Here is an 18,365-nt window from a genome sequence, read left to right as displayed (position 1 = left end):
AATTTAAATTCCTGAGTTGCGACAGTGTTGAGGCAGTATCCTGAACTGCTGAGGCCCCTGTAAGGGGTACAACATTTTTGGAGGGAAATTTAACAAAATTCCCTCTGGATGTGGTTTTCTTTAACCTAGAAATTCTCCTACTAAAATTTGTCCAACACATCAACTCACAAAAGTATCTATCTACCTATTCATTTTAGCTTTGTATACAATAGCCAAAAAACTAGGCAAACTGAGTGTGCAGTAACTGGGACTGTCTAGATTACATTTCTAAACATCTATTGCATCAGCACCACTTTAACACTGGTCCAAAAGATGAGCTACAACTATATCCTGAGATATTAGGTCAAAACACAAAAGCAGCAATTTCAAATAGTTCAATATAGTAGGAAAGAGGACCTAGATGTATTACTGGGGTGGGAGGGAGGGATTTTATACAGAAAAATGTAAAGTACCGTATAGTAGGAATCATTTGTATACTTTTAAAGAGCATGCATAGGGGTGTGCCTGTATATTCTCTTCCCCCAGACGTATACAAGAAATGGTTAATAATGACTATGGGGTTAGGGGCACAAGGAATGGATATAACTGTTGATTTTCATCTTGTACCTTTCTGTATAGCTTGATGTTTTTAACGTTTGTATGTAATACTTCTACTGAAAAAAATAAAAATGAAATTCCCCTGGCAACCTTGCTGAAATGCTATTCAGTGAGAAGGAATTAAATCAACCTTCAGCTTGAAAGAGCTGTCTTCTGTTGAATGGCAGGGCCACAAAAGAAGCTCATTACCATCTCCTTCAAACCCAAAGAAAAGGGTAAATATGGTCCTTGAGCATAAACAGTAATTATCCATGCATTTCCCTTGCAACTTCTTTATAAAGATTTCAGGAGAATGAATTACAGGGGATCGAGTTTCATGTAGCCTTATTTGCCCAATGCAGGTGAAATTCTGAGCCATCTTTGATCCAGGTGGCATAGATACACAAAAACCACAACAGCCAGGGCACATATCTTGTTAGTTCCTAAATCTGCCAAAATAAGGAATTTACCAAGGGAGATAAAATTTCCTTTCTTTTCCATGTGTAGCTTAGAATACGTCTTTACTTTAAAAGGATATGTTATGAAACCAAATGCATGTACAGGTCTTCTGATTTTTAAACTTAGTCTCATGATGGTACTTTTAAAAAAATATAGGATATTTTTAAACTGGTATTTAAAAATAAGTTTAAGTTTATAGAAAAGTTGCAGGAAGAGTTTTAAAAAATGTATACAATTTCTATCAAGTTTATATATTGTTAGTACTTTGTCTCACTTGTTTTATCAGTTGCTTGTTTTTATACATTCCCTGGGGGCTCAATGGTCAAGAGTTTGCCTGCCAATGCAGAAGACCCAGGTTTGATCCCTGGGTCAGGAAGATCCCCTGGAGAAGGAAATGGCAACCCACTCCAGCATTCTTGCTTTGGAAACCCCACAAACAGAGGAGCCTGGCGGGCATCCATGGGGTCGCAAAAGAGTCAGACATGACTTACCAACTAAAATGGCAACAATACATGCTCTTCTCATTTTCCTCTTTTCTTTCTTACATCAGTGTAAATTGCTACATGCTGACCCTTTACTCCTAAACACTACTTCAATGTGTATTTCCCAAGAATAAGCTATTCTCTGACATAACCACAGTCAATCACCAACCTCAGTTAATTTAACACTGACACCATACTCTTCCTCTTCTACCATCTCTTTTCCAGTTTTGTCAACTGACCCAGCCAGTCATGTCCTTTGTAGTATATTTTTCTCTCCACTTCAGGATTTAGTGAACCATTGTCATTTCTGTGACAATTTTAATTTATCAAAATGGTATCACTGACTGCATAGTTGGAAAGAGGTGTAAGTTTGGTTCTTTCAAACGAGAACCGACTGACCGAAAGCCCCTTCAGTCAGCTTTAATTTAAAACAGTTCTTCAGTCTTTCTTTATCTTTCAGGACTGAATTGTTTTTAAAGAATATGGCCCTTTTTGTTAAAAAAATTTACTGTTCCTTATTTAGAGCTTCTCTTTCCTCTCACATTTAGACTCAGTTTACATAGCCTCAGCTGGAATCTCACCAACAATATATGTCTTTTTATACATATCACATCTGGAGGACATACAATGTCCATCTGCCTACATTTATGATATTATTTTCACCAAGGTGGTAACTGATTTCTCCACTCTGTACTTACTATTTGTCTCTTTGCCTAAAGGAGAGACACATTTAAACTATATTACTATCCTTTTGCTGCTGCTGCTGCAAAGTCGCTTCAGTCATGTCCAACTCTGTGTGACCCCACAGACAGCAGCCCACCAGGCTCCCCCGTCCCTGGGAGTCTCCAGGCAAGAACACTGGAGTGGGTTGCCATTTCCTTCTCCAGTGCATGCAAGTGAAAAGTGAAAGGGAAGTCACTCAGTCGTGTCCGACTCTTAGCGATCCCATGGACTGCAGCCCATCAGGCTCCTCTGTCCATGGAATTTTCCAGGCAAGAGTACTACTCCTCATTAACTTTCTATAATAACTTTGTGCTTAAATATTTAAACAGAAAGACCTTAGAATCCAAAAGAAATTTTTATCAGAAATACATTGTCTATAAAGTGTAAAAACTGGTAAGGTTCTACTCTCAAAATAATTGCATAGATACAGGTTAATATCCTAATGGGAACGAGAGCTGAAAAGTGGCAAAAATCAAAGCAGTAGATTTTCAGCATGTTTGTGTCTTCCTTTAAATACTAAGCTACAATATTATTTTTAAAAGTGGTGTCAATAATATGTAACTTAAAGGGTTATTGTGAAAATTAGAGATACATTATGTTCCTAAGAGAGTACTTGGCATGTTACAAGTTTCACTAAAGGGGAGCTAATGAAAATCTGTATTGAAGATACTTTACTTTCAAAGAATTAAAACATTCCATAATAAAATTATACAGGAAAGTAACAGTATGGGGAAAAAGGATTAAAATCAATGTACTAAGTTAAGGATGAATGATTCTGTGTATAGGGAACCCTTAGCCCATAAATGTGGGTGTGATATTTAAGATCCCTAGTTAACCAATGAACTGATACATTTTAGTTGTTCTTGAGAAATACTGGGGGCTGCAGGACAAATGAACAATTATGAAAAAAATCTTAACAATTATGAAAAAGGCTAAAATCCCTTGGAAGAGGGAATCTAATGTAAGAGATAAGTTCCCAAGAACAAAATAAAGAGCACAAGGATGAAATCTGGCTTCCCAGGTGGTCCAGTGGTAAAGAATCTGCTGCCAATGTAGGATAGGCAGGAGACACAGGTTTGATCCCTGGGTCAGGAAGATCCCCTGGAGAAGGAAATGGTAACCCACTCCAGTATGCTTGCCTGGAAAGTTCCATGAACAGAGGAACCTGGCAGATTATGGTCCATGGGGTCGCAAAGAGTCAGACATGACTGAGCACACACAAGGATGAATTAAAAAATAATAAATTGGACTTCATCTGAATTCAAAACTGCTGCTCATCAAAGACACCATTAAGAAAATGAAAAGCCAAATCAAGGATTGGAGGAACACATTCACAATGCATTTGACAAAGGACTTGAGCGTTCAGTTAGTTTCCGATGGCTGCTTTAACAAATTACCACAAATTTAAACCAACACAAATGGGTTGTGCTGTAGGGTGAGTGTACAGGTGGACTGGATCAACCCTGTGCTCTGGTGTCAACCATCCCAGGCTCTTGCTGGTGCTCTTAGGGAGAATCCACTTCCAAACTCATTCAGGTCACTGGCAATTTTCAGTTCCTTGAGACTTTTAAGCTGAAGACCTCACTTCCTGGCTGGCTGTTAACCAGGACCCTCTTTCAGCTCCCTCAGATCCCCTCTATTCATCACATCATCCTCTCTATCTGTAAGCCAGAAAGAAGGTGTCATATTCTTCTCATGCTTCACATCTCTCTGACTTTTCCTTCTGCCTCATCTCTTCTTCCTCCAGCCAGAGAAAATTCTCTGCTTTTAAGGGCTCCTGTGATGAGATTGGCCCATCCAAATAATCTAAAGAAATCTCCCTATTTTCAGGTCCCTGACCTTAATTCTGCCTGCAAAATCCCTTTTGCCATATAAAGTAACATATGCATAGAATCCAGGGATTTAGAACATGGACATCTTGGGTAGGTTGGAAGATAAGGTTAATATCAAGCATGACAGTTGTTGAAAATTTTGTATCCATAATCATTTTTTGTGGGCTTGATTTGTCAGTTTCTGGGTAGTGTGTAAAAATATCCCTATACAATGATGGGTTTGTCTATTTTCTCCTTGTATTCTCCAGTGGATGCCTTTTCATCTCAGTTTTTCCACTGGTTTCATTTTGTGTTTGTCTGTCTTTTAGAGATAAAATATATTACTCACTTGGCTGTTTTTTTATTGTTGTTGTATACTTATTTTAAATAGTCAAGTTAATAATTTTATATAGGAGAGTTTAATCTACTTGCATTTATTCTGGACCATGAGTTCTTTCATTTGTCAAAAAGGAGATAATAACATTTGTAGATGTTCAGTTGCTCAGTTGTGTCTGACTCTTTGGACTGCAAAGCCCCCATGAATTGCAGCGCACCAGGTTTCCCTGACCCTCACCATCTCCTGGAGTTTGCTCAAACTCACATCCATTGAGTCGGTGATACCATCCAACCATCTCATCCTCTGTTGTCCCTTTCTCCTCCTGCCTTCAGTCTTTTCCAGTATCAGTGTTTTTTCCAGGAAGTTGGCTCTTCACATCAGGTGACCAAATTATTGGAGCCTCAGCTTCCACAACAGTCCTTCCAATGAATACTCAGGATGGATTTCCTTTAGGATTGACTGATTTGATCTCCTTGCTGTCCAAGAGACTCTCAAAAGTCTTCTCCAATACCACAGTTCAAAAGCATCAATCCTTTGGCCCTCAACCTTCTTAATGTCCAGCTCTCACATCTGCACATGACTATGGGAAAAACCATAGCTTTGACTAGATGGACCTTTGTTGCAAAGTAATGTCTCTGCTTTTTAATATGCTGTCTAGGTTCATCATAGGTTTTCTTCCAAGGAGCAAGCATCTTTTAATTTCATGGCTGCAGTCATAGTAATAGATGTAATAGTTATCTGAATTAAATTCTCCCATTCCTGTTCATTTAAGTTCCCTGACTCCTAAAATATCTATGTTCACCCTTGCCATCTCCTGTTTGGTCACTTCCAATTTACCTTGATTCATGGACCTAACATTCTAGGTTCTTAAGCAATATTGTTCTTTACAGCATGAAACTTTACTTTCACCACCAGAAACATCCACAACTGGGTGTGGTTTCCGCTTTGGCTCTGCCTCTTCATTCTTCCTGAAGCTATTTCTCCGCTCTTCTCCAGTAGCATATTGGGCAACTACAACATGGGGAGTCCATCTTTCAGTGTCATATATTCTTGCCTTTTCATACTGTTCATGGGGTTCTCAAGGCAAGAATGCTGAAGTGGTTTGCCATTCCCTTCTCCAGATAATAACATAACTTACCTCAAAATTATGGGACAATATTAGACAGTCCTTAACGCAGTGTTTTCCTGGAACACTGCGCACAATAAACTTTATTTTGTTTATTTATTCAACAAATATTACGTTTCTTTAAGTGCCAGGCCCTGGGTATATAAAAATAACAAGTCAGCTAAGTTTCTGTCTTCATGGAAATTCTTTCCTAATGTGGAAAACTGAAAAATGAGTGAACACACATAAGTATAAAATCAATGCAAACATTATAAAGGAAATGTCATGACTGGGACAGAGAAAAACAGGTAGGAAAATCCTCAGAAATGTTCTGGGAAGAATAAAAATTGAGAAATTGAGTAGGAACTCCATTATTTATGTATAAAATATACTGACTGGCCAGTTTGTTCAGGTTTTCCTTAAAGGTAAGTTCTACATATATAAAAGCATTTGTGAAATTTCAATTAAAGAGCTAAAGTGGTGAATCTTGGGCTGAGAATGACAGCTGTCTGAGGAAGAGGGATTCGTGCCCTTTTTGTTATTGGCTCACAGGGATGTCCAGGAGCTGTCATTCACATGGAGACACTCTTGTTTTCTAATTTCATACAGGCTCACCTGAATGGTGCTGTCATGTCCACAATCGCCAACTCACCACATGAACTGCCCCCCCCCCCCCCCAGGCACTGTGCAGGGAAGAGATACAGTTGGCCCCAGGTTAAGCGCCTTTCCTGTGTTAATCTGGTAGCAATGAGTAACTTCTATTTCTTGATGCACTCTGTGAGGTTAAAATTTGAAACAGGAGAATATTTTAAGGGTAATTGGGCTTCCCTGGTAATCCAGTGGCTAAGAATCCACCTGCCAATGCAGGGAACATGGGTTCAGTCTCTCATCCAGGAAGATCCCACAAGAGACAGAGCAACTAAGCCACAATTACTGAGCCTACACTCCAGAGCCCATAAGCTGCAACATCTGAGCCACATGCCACAACTACAGAAGCCCTTGCCCTCTACAGCCTCTGCTCCTCAACAAGAGAAGCCACCACAATGAGAAGCCCGTGTACCACAACAAAGAGTAGACCCTGCTCTCTGCAACTAGAAAAGGCCTGCGCACAGCAACAAAGACCCAAAAAATAAATTGATTTTTAAAAATTAAAGATAATCTGCTTCTACCCTCTCATTTTACAAATGCAGTGACTGAGATTCAGAGAGGCAAAGAACTTGCCCACAGTCACATAGCAAAAACCTCATGAGCTTTCAGTAGTCTTTCTACTCACTTTACTGGCAAATGGAAAAACCAACATAAGATTTCCACAAACTCACCTTTTATGGAGTTTATGCAAAAATCAGAGAGACAAAATTTCTCATTATTTATAAATTAATCAACACCCATCTGAGAGCAAAGGATGCAAATTAATAATTACAGCCCTATTTCCCAAACTACATTTAATAAGAATTGTATGCATTCCTAAACATGGATCTACTCAATTTTCAAAAGAAAGTTAGAATTTCTAATATTGTCTAATAGCAAACCTGTGTCTCTCATTTGAAATTTGATATAGCATATAAAATATGTTAAGAATCTTGTGAGTTTCTAATCCTTCATTTCCTTGATCAAATAATTATATGTGCTTTTTGAGGCTTAAGAAAAGTTTTTACTATTTTAGAATGTATTAAAATGGTTGAAAGTTGGAAAAGAACCCAGAGAATTAGTGAAAGACATGCTTCAGAAAGATGAGAGGGAAAATTTCATGGATCATAAGACTGAAATTAACCTCTGATTAGGATAAAAAAATTCTGAAGGAAGACCACAGTTGAAACTAAAAACAAGATTGCCATAGGAATTAAACAGTAAAAGTACCAGCAATGAATAACCAACAAATAGTAGTGAATATGGAAGAGTGTAATGTGAGAAATACAGTTTGAGTGTTGCAAGGCAAGACAATTCAAAACATAAGTTCATACACTAAATACTGCCAAGATGTACAGTTTTCATCTGATCTACTGCCTATAAAGAAAGACTCCTGAGTTTATAAAAGTGGCTTATGAGGACAAGATTGCTGAAGATAAGCCATTGAGCATGTAATTGAAATTAAAACCCAGGAAGGCTTGGTCATCAGTTGACCTCAAGCTCTGAATCCAGTCATGGCCATCGGTACCTTGTCTTCTCAAAATTACATCATTGTAAACAAATGAATACATATTAAGAGTTAACCTTTTAGTAATAACTACTACATATTAGTGAATCATAACCATCACTACAGCACAGTTTATTTACTGGCCTTTCACAGTGACTATCATATGGAGCCATGTAATAATGAGACAAATCTTATAAGCTACCATTATTCAAGGGAGTGCTGTCTTTCCAATCAGCACCTTGGAATTATACAAAATATAAAATTAATACTAATTACATGTTATATAATACTAAATAAAATGTATTATTATTGATGCTAATATTAATTTTCTCCCTACTTATCCAAATCCTTTAAAGACACTATCTTTTAAAATTATCAGAAAAACTCTAAAATATAGCAACTTTCATCTTGTGCTGTGCTTACTCACTCAGTTGTGTCTGACTCTTTGTGACCTCATGGGCTGTAGCCCACCAGGCTCCTCTGTCCATGGGGATTCTCCAGGCAAGAATACTGGTGTGGGTTGCCATGCCCTCCCCAAGGGGATCTTCCGAACCCAGAGATTGAACTCAGATCTCCTGCATTGCAGGCAGATGCTATACCATCTGAGCCAGCAGGGAAGCCCAACTCTCACCTTGGGAGTGCATAAAATGAACTAAATATAGTAGCAAAAAATGTCATTTTGGCCATTAATTCTATCATATATTTTGCACCTATTTTGCAGAAGATACCATAGTAAGGACTTTAGAAACACTTAGTTAATTATCAATACAACCCTGCACAATAGTAATTATTACCCAAATCTTACAGTTGAAAAAAATGAGACTCAGAAAAATGAAAGTACTCACCAAAACCTTATAATTTATAAGCAATGGGACAAACATTTTTCTTATTGCTTGATATAATCACTTTAACTTATTTCACTGATACTGCCTCTGATTCAAATAGATTTGGCACTGCCTAAATCTGCTGCAGAATAAAATTAACTTTATTACTGTCAAGCTCTGCTCTGGACCTCTCTTTCTTCTTTCTCTTACACATTCACTCTTCACAAGGGTGCCATGGTAACCTCTTTACCATCCACTTCATGTCTCTCTTCAAACTACATGTAAATGTGGTTCCCAGAGGCACACACTGAGAGTGAAGAAGATATACCCTATTGCTCTTACCACAAGATTGATCTGGAAGGTGGGGTTATCAATCAAATCATAGTGACTTCTGGGAATTCTCTAAGAATTCCGGGACACTGCCTCTTCTGTTCTGAGTCATGACGCAGGATGTGAATGTAGTGCCATGATAGCTTCTGTGATACCACAATTACAAAAGCAATATACATAAGAAGACTGAAATTAGGGAGTCACTGACAAGAGCTTGAACACTGAACAAACCAGGCTTAAGACTTATAAACTTTCCAAATGCAAAAACCAATGAAAGTTTAGTTGCTCAAGCATGTCCAATTCTGCGACCCCATGGACTGTAGACTACCAGGATTCTCCATCCATGGGATTTTCCAGGCAAGAGTACTGGAGTGGGTTGCCATTTCCTTCTCCAGGGGATCTTCCTGACTCAGGGATCGAACCCGGGTCTCCTGCATTGTAGGCAGACACTTTACCATCTGAGCCACCAGGGAACCACCTTAAATTGTTAAAGTCAGTTTGGATTAGGTCTTCTCTCTTAGTTTAAACCAAAAGCATTGTGATAAAATCTCTTGCTCTTCTGTTTGGCATATCTTCATCCTCTCCCTTCCTTCTTTGTTATAAAGATGAACCCAAACCACATTCTGAGCAACCCCCAGAAAAACGTTACACTAAAGTTGTGGTCCCAGGATGGAGGGACTGTGCAGTGTGATCCCTGGGCATGAATCATTAAGGTTTCAGGACACCGTGTTTTATAAGCAACACTGGTTGACACTCAAATAGAAGTTTCAGCTGCCAGGAGTCCAATAACCTTCACATTAATGAACACTGGCACTAGTTCATTTCTTTGAATATCTTTACATTTAAAAATATATGTATTTATTTTTAACTGGAGGATAATTCTTTTACAATGTTGTGTTAGTTTCTGCCATATATCAACATGAATAAGCCTTCGATATACATATGTCCCCTCCCTCTTGAAACTCTCACCCCATCCCACCCCTCTAGGTTAAAGCAACCTTCTTCCACCTCGCCTTGCCCCCAAATTCTCACTTTTGGAAAGCAATGATGAAAATCAAAATCCAAGTCTTGGATTTCATAATTTCTCTGAAACCTGTTGACCAAAGATTGAAAAGTAAAATGAGGTTAAAATCTAGGTCAGAGTAGAATACTGCCCCTGGTCCCATATTCCAAAACCTGGGGTTTTCCACAGGTCAGTAGTCAAGAATTACCAAATGAAGTCAAGAAGATTTCCTTCAAATATTTTAATATGTTGGAAAGAAAGCATTGCTAGAAACCCCATTGTTCCATTCCAGAAGTATCTATGGCAACAATTTTGAGCCGCTAACTTTACAGATAGTTATTTGTGTCACCAACTGACGGCGTTGTCCGGCCACTCCTTAATATTGTCTAGACACCTTTCCCTTGGATTTCCTTCAGAATGTTCCCTGGCATACTCGCCTCGTAAATTTCCACTCTTCCAGCTTCGATTGTGGTAGTTTCATTAGTTAAAGCACAGCTTTCCCAGCAAACAGATCAGTGTGCATTTGATTCCACTTCCCCCAATCACTCCAAATAGCCCAAGCGCTATTAGTATTTCATATTGCCACCTAACTTTATTGCAGCCTAGTTCTTTATGGCCTCAGATGGTTCTTCATTTTGTGAAAATGTGCTCTAATGCTAACACAGTGAATCTTTTGAGCCCCAGATGAGTGTTCAGACCCTACTAGAACCAGACTGGAAGCGTCTCAAGGGCACAGATGGCTTTAAGAATGGATTGCCTGAGTAGGAGACTGGAAAAAAAGGAGGAGAGAGCTGCTGGAATAATTATCTCTGCAGACTCCTGGTGAATTATTGCAGACTGGCTATGTCTTTTGCAAACTTCTAACTCCTGTCTGCTGACCCTTTCTGCATAGCCATCTCTGTTCTCCATTCTGACAACTGCGTTTTCCCATTGCCCCTTCAGGCCAATATGAATAGTAAGTCAAATTATCATTAAAGTAAGAAAATAAACCTAGGAGTATTAAAATAAACCTAGGAGTATTACACAAATCCTTTCTTCATACCCTGTCTTCTTGTTGTTGTGTAGTAGCCAAGTTGTGTCTGACTCTTTGCAACCACATGGACTGTAGCCTTCCAGGATCTTTTGTCCATGGGATTTCCTAGGCAAGGATACTCGAGTGGGTTGCCATGCCCACCTCCAGGAGATCTTCCTGACCCAAGGATCAAACCTGTGTCTCTATATGTCTCCTGCATTGCCAGTCAGGTTCTCTACCACTAGTGCTATCTAGGAAGCTGTCTTAGTTTGGGTTCTTCCAAAAGTGCAGTCTGAGATAAGGACTTGGGTGCTGGTATTTATTTGAGAGGTGATCCCATAGGGAGTAGGAATGATCCCACAAAAATGAACTAAGGAATGAGGGAAGTCAGTTAAAAGGTGAATTGATGTATTTACATTGTGAGCAAGGGGGCTCCATCTTGTGAGGTCCCTCTAAGAAATGCCACAGAACATGCTGTAGCCAAGATCCAAGGTCTTCTGACAGAATGTGGGACACAAAACTAATCTCTACACATTAGAATCTTCCTGGACCTGGGATAAAATGAACTTGATAAGTGGATGCTCTTATTCCTGGAATACCAACCACAAGGCCAGGGCCATTTCATTTAAGAAGATGATCTATGAACAGTACATGTGAAAGAAAGCTTTGCTTCATTTTAATACCTTGCTCCCTGTCCTGAAATTGTGTGCTTGGAATTTCATAATATATCTGTTAGACAAGAGAGGAAACCCACCTCCCAGGGCCTCAAATGAGAAAGGAAAAGTGGTAAATGAATGTCACTAAGGTCAACCATCTGCTTATTAAAGAGAAAGTCCAGTTTCCTCTGCCCCTGGGAAGCTGTAACCTGGCCATGTCCACAGATCTCTCTGGTGAATTAACTTCTGTTTTTCTTATTTAAGGGGCTGAGGGGTGGGGCAGATCTCTAGTCTTTGGACGTTTGAAACAAGAAGAAGCCTCTCTGATAGAGGCTAAGGATCCCAAACTAATAGCAGCTGATTATAACCTACGTTACTTTGAGAAGAAAATAAAAGCAGTTTTATGGGAGAGGCCAGGGATGGGGAATATGTTGCTTGATTTTTATGTCTTAGAATGTATAGTTTTTAACTCACTGCATTTGGAAGATGCAATTAATCAATTAGAGGGTGGGCAAACTAATTTATTCTTCCCTGGTAGTCATAAGAATTTCTGATGAAGAGGGCTCATACTCTTCTATCCTCACTAGTAATTTGAAAGAAAGATACAAGAGAGACTTTGGCAGACAGTTGCAGGACTGAAAACAGAGTACTGGAGACGCTATAGGATTTGTGTCTATTCCTTTTTTCCAGTAAATATTTTTCAATATTTACTACCTGTCCAACATTGCCCTAATTTCTGAAGATGCAACAGTAAAGAAAATAAACACATACATGAACATTTTTTCCCCATTTTTAATTTTCTTCTATAGGATACCAAATTATGCCAAATTGCTCTTAGGGCTGCTTCTGCATTAACCTGTTGTTCTCAGGGCCCTTCCCTGTGCCTCTTCCTGCCTAGAATCACCAGGCAATCCTCTTCACATCTCACCTGCCTTTAGCCTGCTTCCTCCCCTCCACCACTTCTGCAAACAGGCAGAAGGACCCATTTACCCAAGGGATAGCCTCTCTCAAGTGTTTGTGGATCTATAATTAAGGTGGGTCCATGCAATTTTCAAGAACAAATAAGTGAGTGATTGAGAGCTTATGTTGTCATCAGAAGAAAATTAAGGAAAAAAAAAAAGATAATCAAGTCAAACACCTTGGGAAGTAGCTAGCTAGTAGCTAGTGTTATGGACCACATACTTTTTTGTTTTGCTTTCTATAGCCTGAGAAATATTCTGAAGAATATTATGCAATAAAAATTCCCCCCTTGGGGGAACCGAGTTCTAGCTGGTTTTCCTACTGGCTGGTGATCCACTTCAGATGGAGGGTACTGTTCTGAACAACAGCTCAGACAGGTTCCTGGTCCTGACCGATCTCTATCCACAAAAGGCTGAATTGCAGACACTGGTCAAAGTTATGTGTTGTTCAGTAGTTGTGTGTGGTTGTAAGAGTTGGACCATAAACAGAGCTGAGTTCTGAAGAATTGATGCTTTTGAAGTATGGTGTTGGAGAAGACTCTTGAGAGTCCCATGGACTGCAAGGAGATCAAACCAGTCAATCCTAAAGGAAATCAGTTCTGAATATTCACTGGAAGGACTGATGCTGAAGCTGAAACTCCAATACTTTGGCCACCTGATGCAAAGAACTGACTTATTTGAAAAGACCCTGATGCTGGGAAAAATTGAAGATGGAGAAGGGGACAGCAGAGGATGAGATGGTTGGATGGCATCACCGACTTGATGGACATGAGTTTGAACAGGCTCTGGGAGTTGGTAATGGAAAAGAAAGCCTGGCATTCTGCAGTCCATGAGGTCGCAGAGTCAGACAGACTGAGTGACTGAACTGATACTGAAATGGGCCCTGAAAGGTTGAAGGCAAAAGGAGAAGAGGACTACAGAGGATGAGGTGGTTGAACGGCATCACCGACTCTATGGACATGAGTTTGAATAAGCCCCAGGAGATGGTGAAGGACAGGGAGGCCTGGAGTACTGTGGTCCACTGTGTCCCAAAGAGTCAGACATACTAAGCGACTGAACAACAACAAAAAGCAATTCGTAATATGCTTCAGTTCTCAAAGCAACCTGAAGGAGACATGAAGGAAAGCAAAAGAAGAGGAGGGAAGGACGAAAAGGCAAGTAGGCAGAAAGGTGGGAGGGAGGGAAAGAAGGAAAATGTAGAATGTCTATATATGTATAAAACTTGTCTCAACTGTGGTGCTGGAGAAGACTGTTGAGAGTCCCTTGGACTGCAAGGAGATCAAACTAGTCCATCCTAAAGGAGATCAGTCCTGGCTATTCATTGGAAGGACTGATGCTGAAGCTGAAACTCCAATACTTTGGCTACCTCATGCAAAGAGTTGACTCATTGGAAAAGACCCTGATGCTGGGAGGGATTAGAGGCAGGAGGAGAAGGGGACGACAGAGGATGAGATGGCTGGATGGCATCACTGACTCAGTGGACATGAGTGAGTAAACTCCTGGAGTTGGTGATGGACAGGGAGGCCTGGCGTGCTGCGATTCATGGGGTCACAAAGAGTCGGACACGACTGAGTGACTGAACTGAACTGAACTGAACAGTCTCTTTACTGTACAGCAGAGATTAGCACAGCATTGTAAGTCAGCTACACTTCAATTTTAAAAATATATATTAAAAAAGGAAAGAAGAAAAATGAGAAGAAAGAAGAATTATAGAGCAAAAGGGAAGGAAACAAAAGCAGCAAGAGGGAAGGGCAAGAAGTGCAATTTTTTCAGCATCACACAGGCTTCCCCAGGTAGCTTTTTGAACAACTGCTGAATCCAAGGCTCCACACAGCCAACACATTCTTTTTCTGCAATTCACCTTCCTATCCCACCAGCCTAATTTCCTAGAATTTTGAGCAAGAACTAGGCAGCCAGTAGCAATCCCTTCCCTTGTTCAGGGAAGGAAACTCAGTGATACAAACTTAATGGTTTCAAAGATTTGAGGAAGTGCAAAGTAACTCTGTATCAAAATATGACTTGGGAAGTGGAGAGCAGTTGATGCCTGATATCTACCCACTCCAGGAAGAATTCACATGATTCTAAGGTTCAAGTGTTTGAGCAGTAACAGTAGCAATATTCTGAGTGGCATGGAGATCCAGTGGAAGTTATCAGGCAGAGAGGGATAGATCTAACTCAAGCTTTGAAAGAGTTACTCTGCATGGCTGCGGAGAATTAATTGTGACCAAGTGGTAAAGTTGGAGGGAGAAGCAGAAATAAGGCACAAACAGGAAGAGTACCTATGAGGTTTTTGCGATAATCTAGGCAAGAGCTGATGGGGGCTTGGAAATAGATGTTAAGATGACCCTGTGGAGATGTGGTTAGATTCAGGACTTTTTGATGGAGATCCATATTGTTTTGGCTTTTGTTATTATTGTTTAATTTAATCTCTCTAGGAATTTTGCCCCAAACTATCAATAATGAGGGCTGAATTTAATATCAGTTTAAGGAGAATGAGCTAATTAGTGTGTCTCAAACTTAACTGTATCTGCAAACCATCTGAGGACCTTATTAAAACGTAGATTCTAATTGAGTAGACCTAGGACAGGACCTGATTTTCTACATTTCTAAGTTCCCAGGTGATGTGATGGTCCAGAGACCACAAAATAAGAGGAACTTACTAAATGGCAATTGGCCACGTATAATCTTGAACCTCTGGTATAGATACTAAAAATCTCATGTTCACTGGCGACTCCATCTAAAGTTTCTGAGGATAAATCATGATGACATTCTGTTCCTGCTCTTTACATTTTGGCAAGCAGGTTGATGTAAGAGAGATTACTATGGATTTATATTCTGTTTTGTTTAAAGTCAATGCTGATTTTTAATTTACAGATGCTTATCTATGCAAAGATTTCTTGCACAAATTAGTAGCAATACTGAGCATGCAGATAATTGTACAACATGGCAAATTCAAAACTATGTATGCATATTTAACTCTTAAAGATCACAACACAAATGTGAAGTCAGAGCTCATTAAATTAGAGACTGATTTAACAAAATAATCTGTGCAGCCATTACACAGGTGTTCCATTTCAGAAAGTATTAGAGCGTAGTGCCGGGGGCCTCAAAGCTAATTTCTAACCTAGACTAATCATTCCAGAAATAATGACCTGCCGTTACTGCCTTGTGAATCAGACCCTATGATATTTAAAATAATTAAGATCAAAGCCTAAGTAGAAGGTCACTGAATTCACCAGTCATAAAATGTTAGCACAAAACTGTAGGCTGTACTTGTTTGCTTAACAATCTTTAACACTGAAGTTATAAAATGGCATTAAAAGGGACACAAATACCATCTTCAAAAATGTTGCTCTCCCCAAAGGAACTCCAGCAAGCCTGGGAAGCCTCTCTGTGAAATGGTTATTCAAAGCAAAGGTGTTACTCAAAAGCCATTATACGCATGAAAAGACCCAGTAACTGAAGAGATGGGCTGATGGGATCTATAGGCTTCCTGGCTACAATCCCAATAGATGAAGTGTAATGAAGATTTCCTTCCCCAGTTGTAGTGAGTTGGAAAAATAAGTGTGAAATGAATTGGTTTGTCTGGGCTGAGTTCCCAGGAGAAGGGTGTCTTTCATACCAATAGCTCTCACCCAAACTGGCAGGGTGCTTCAAGCCAAAGATTTAGACAGTCAAATAAGTGCTAATTGAGTTAGAGGTTTGGTTAGGAAGTGGGTTGACAATTAACTTCAATGCAGGTCCTTTAATGGCCCAACCACTAGTCTTGTGAGGCCTTGGTGTAGTGTACCAAGCAGAAGGCAGCTTCCTAATCCACTAGCAAGGCTTTGATTGAAATCCGTAATCTTTGGCAGGAACAAGTGTGAGACAGTAGAGATAGTGGTCATGGTGACTGAGGCAAAGGAAATTATGAAGCTGATATGAAGGATGGATCTATTCACAAGATTCTTCTGGAGATATACTGGTCTGCACAACCACAGTGGGGAGCTCCAAGGAAAAGAAGAATTGGATCTTTCAAAGAGGACAACACTAGTCAGTAGTTTTATGCTTCTATTTTCTGAGGTCAGTTCCCAGCAAGTTTTACTGTGAAAAAAATTAGCCCCCAAAAGTACCCCACTCCCACATAGTATTTTTATTTAACAAACTCTTTTCATTAGGCTTGTTATTGCCAAACACCATTCCTACTGCTTTGCAAATTTTACCTCACTTATATCTCAGGACAACCTTCTGAGGTGGATAATGTTATCATGAATTTACAGATGAAAAAATAGGCTCAGAGAAGTTCAAGAAGTAATCAGTGGCACATCTGACATGGTGGAGGGGCTCTGGGTTAATGTAGATGAAGAGCATGTTACAGGAGATAAAAGGAAGCCCATTTTTATTATTCTATTTGGAAGGAAGGTAGAGATATAAAAACCAAGAGAAAATTTAATAGCCCTCTTCACGGCCCTTTTCCCACAAGTGCCAAAATGAAAGCCCATTAATAAAGCTTAAAACTGAAATTTGGTACAGATAAAAGCAAACCTCATTACCCAGTATGTAATTACTGGAGAAATCACAGCTGGGGCCCATCAGTTGGGAAGGAGGAGGCTTGCAGATTCAGGCTGCTGATTTTCACAGAAGTTGTTGAAACCAAGCCACCACCGTCTCTTCCTTTACCGGTTGAAGCATCAGCCACTGCGTCATGGATGACAGTGGAAGTCTAAATGTGGAAAACAGATCCCAAGAGTCTTAAGGATTCAGGAAACTGAAGATTGAACGTGTGCTCCCTGCTAAGCAAAAGCTGCCCTTTCCAAGTTCACTCCTTTCAAACCGTTCCTCACTTTTCTAACGCAAGACTATTTGCTCTCTAGCCACTCATGGTGAGTTCAACATTAACAGCCTCTGTGCTTCTCACACCTGTGCAAGTGTGTTAAATCACTTAATCATGTCTGACTCTTGTAACTTCATGGACTATAGTTCACCAGGCTCCTCTGCCCATGGGATTCTCCAGGCAAGAATATTGGAGTGGGTTGCCATGTCCTCCTCCAGGGAATGGATCTTCTTGACTCAGGGATCTAACTGGCCTCTCTAATGTCTCCTGCATTGGCAGGTGGGTTCTTTACCACTAGTGCCACCTAGGAAGCCCCCTCAACCCTTCTGATCAACAATACTCCTCCTCTACCAAGCCTAAGATACTGAACTTGTCCCTTCTCAGGGTTGATACCTACCAGCTGCTAGAATACTCCCTTCATCTACTGAAGACTTTAGTATTGGGATCCCAGTCTTCTTAAATCAATTTGAAACTTGAAGCAACTGACATGGCTGTTATCGGATCCCAAGCTGTCTGTCTGCTCGAAACCCATGACTTAAATTTACTGCCTTAATCTACTTCCATGACCATATCCTGAATTTCAGGACTGTTCCATTTCTGAAATTTTAGTTCCACACACCCTTCCTTCTGAACACATTCTTCCATCTCCCTCTGTCTTTCTTCCAGTTCTAGCTGCTCCTCTTTCCCTCCATTCCAAGAGCCTCCTCCCTGGTTTGTCTTTTCAACTTCCACTTCACCTGTTAACTCCTTTTGCCTTGTCATTTTACTGCACCACCAAATCCTAGATCAGTCCAAACGTAAGTTTCTTTCCTTTTACACGCAAGCAGTCAAATACTGGGGGAAAGTACCATGTTACTTCACAGATGGGTGACACTGTTGAGAGGTATAGGACTTTGAAAACAGATCTATAGAATTATACAGTTTCCAGGAAATATGATTTAATCCCTGGCCTCTGGCAAGAACTGACTAATTAGCTTAAGACCCCCTTCCTCAGTGCCAGAGCTCATGAGCAGTTAGGCTCAACCCAGGTGGATAACAATATTACACTTTGGCTCACTTGGGCACAGACCAAATTCTCTTATACAATAAACTCTCAGGTTTAACAAAGTTATTTTACAGTTCTGAAATTTTATTGTATGCA

General features: G+C 39.9%; 1 long non-coding RNA gene across 1 annotated transcript in view; it reads right to left on the bottom strand.

Moving 5' to 3' along the window:
- The window catches only part of LOC122681873, a 34,885-nt gene extending 17,482 nt beyond the window's left edge, over positions 1-17,403 (bottom strand). Inside the window, exon 1 of the long non-coding RNA XR_006337127.1 lies at positions 16,944-17,403. This is a non-coding gene — a long non-coding RNA (uncharacterized LOC122681873). The remainder of the gene's footprint in view (positions 1-16,943) is intronic.
- Positions 17,404-18,365: the final 962 nt, after the last annotated feature.

The sequence above is a fragment of the Cervus elaphus genome, chromosome 23 (genome assembly GCF_910594005.1).
Source record: "Cervus elaphus chromosome 23, mCerEla1.1, whole genome shotgun sequence".
In the NCBI taxonomy this organism is placed as follows: domain Eukaryota; kingdom Metazoa; phylum Chordata; class Mammalia; order Artiodactyla; family Cervidae; genus Cervus; species Cervus elaphus.
The sequence above is the reverse complement of the archived record's forward strand: the minus strand, read 5'-3'. Positions and strand labels throughout refer to the sequence as shown.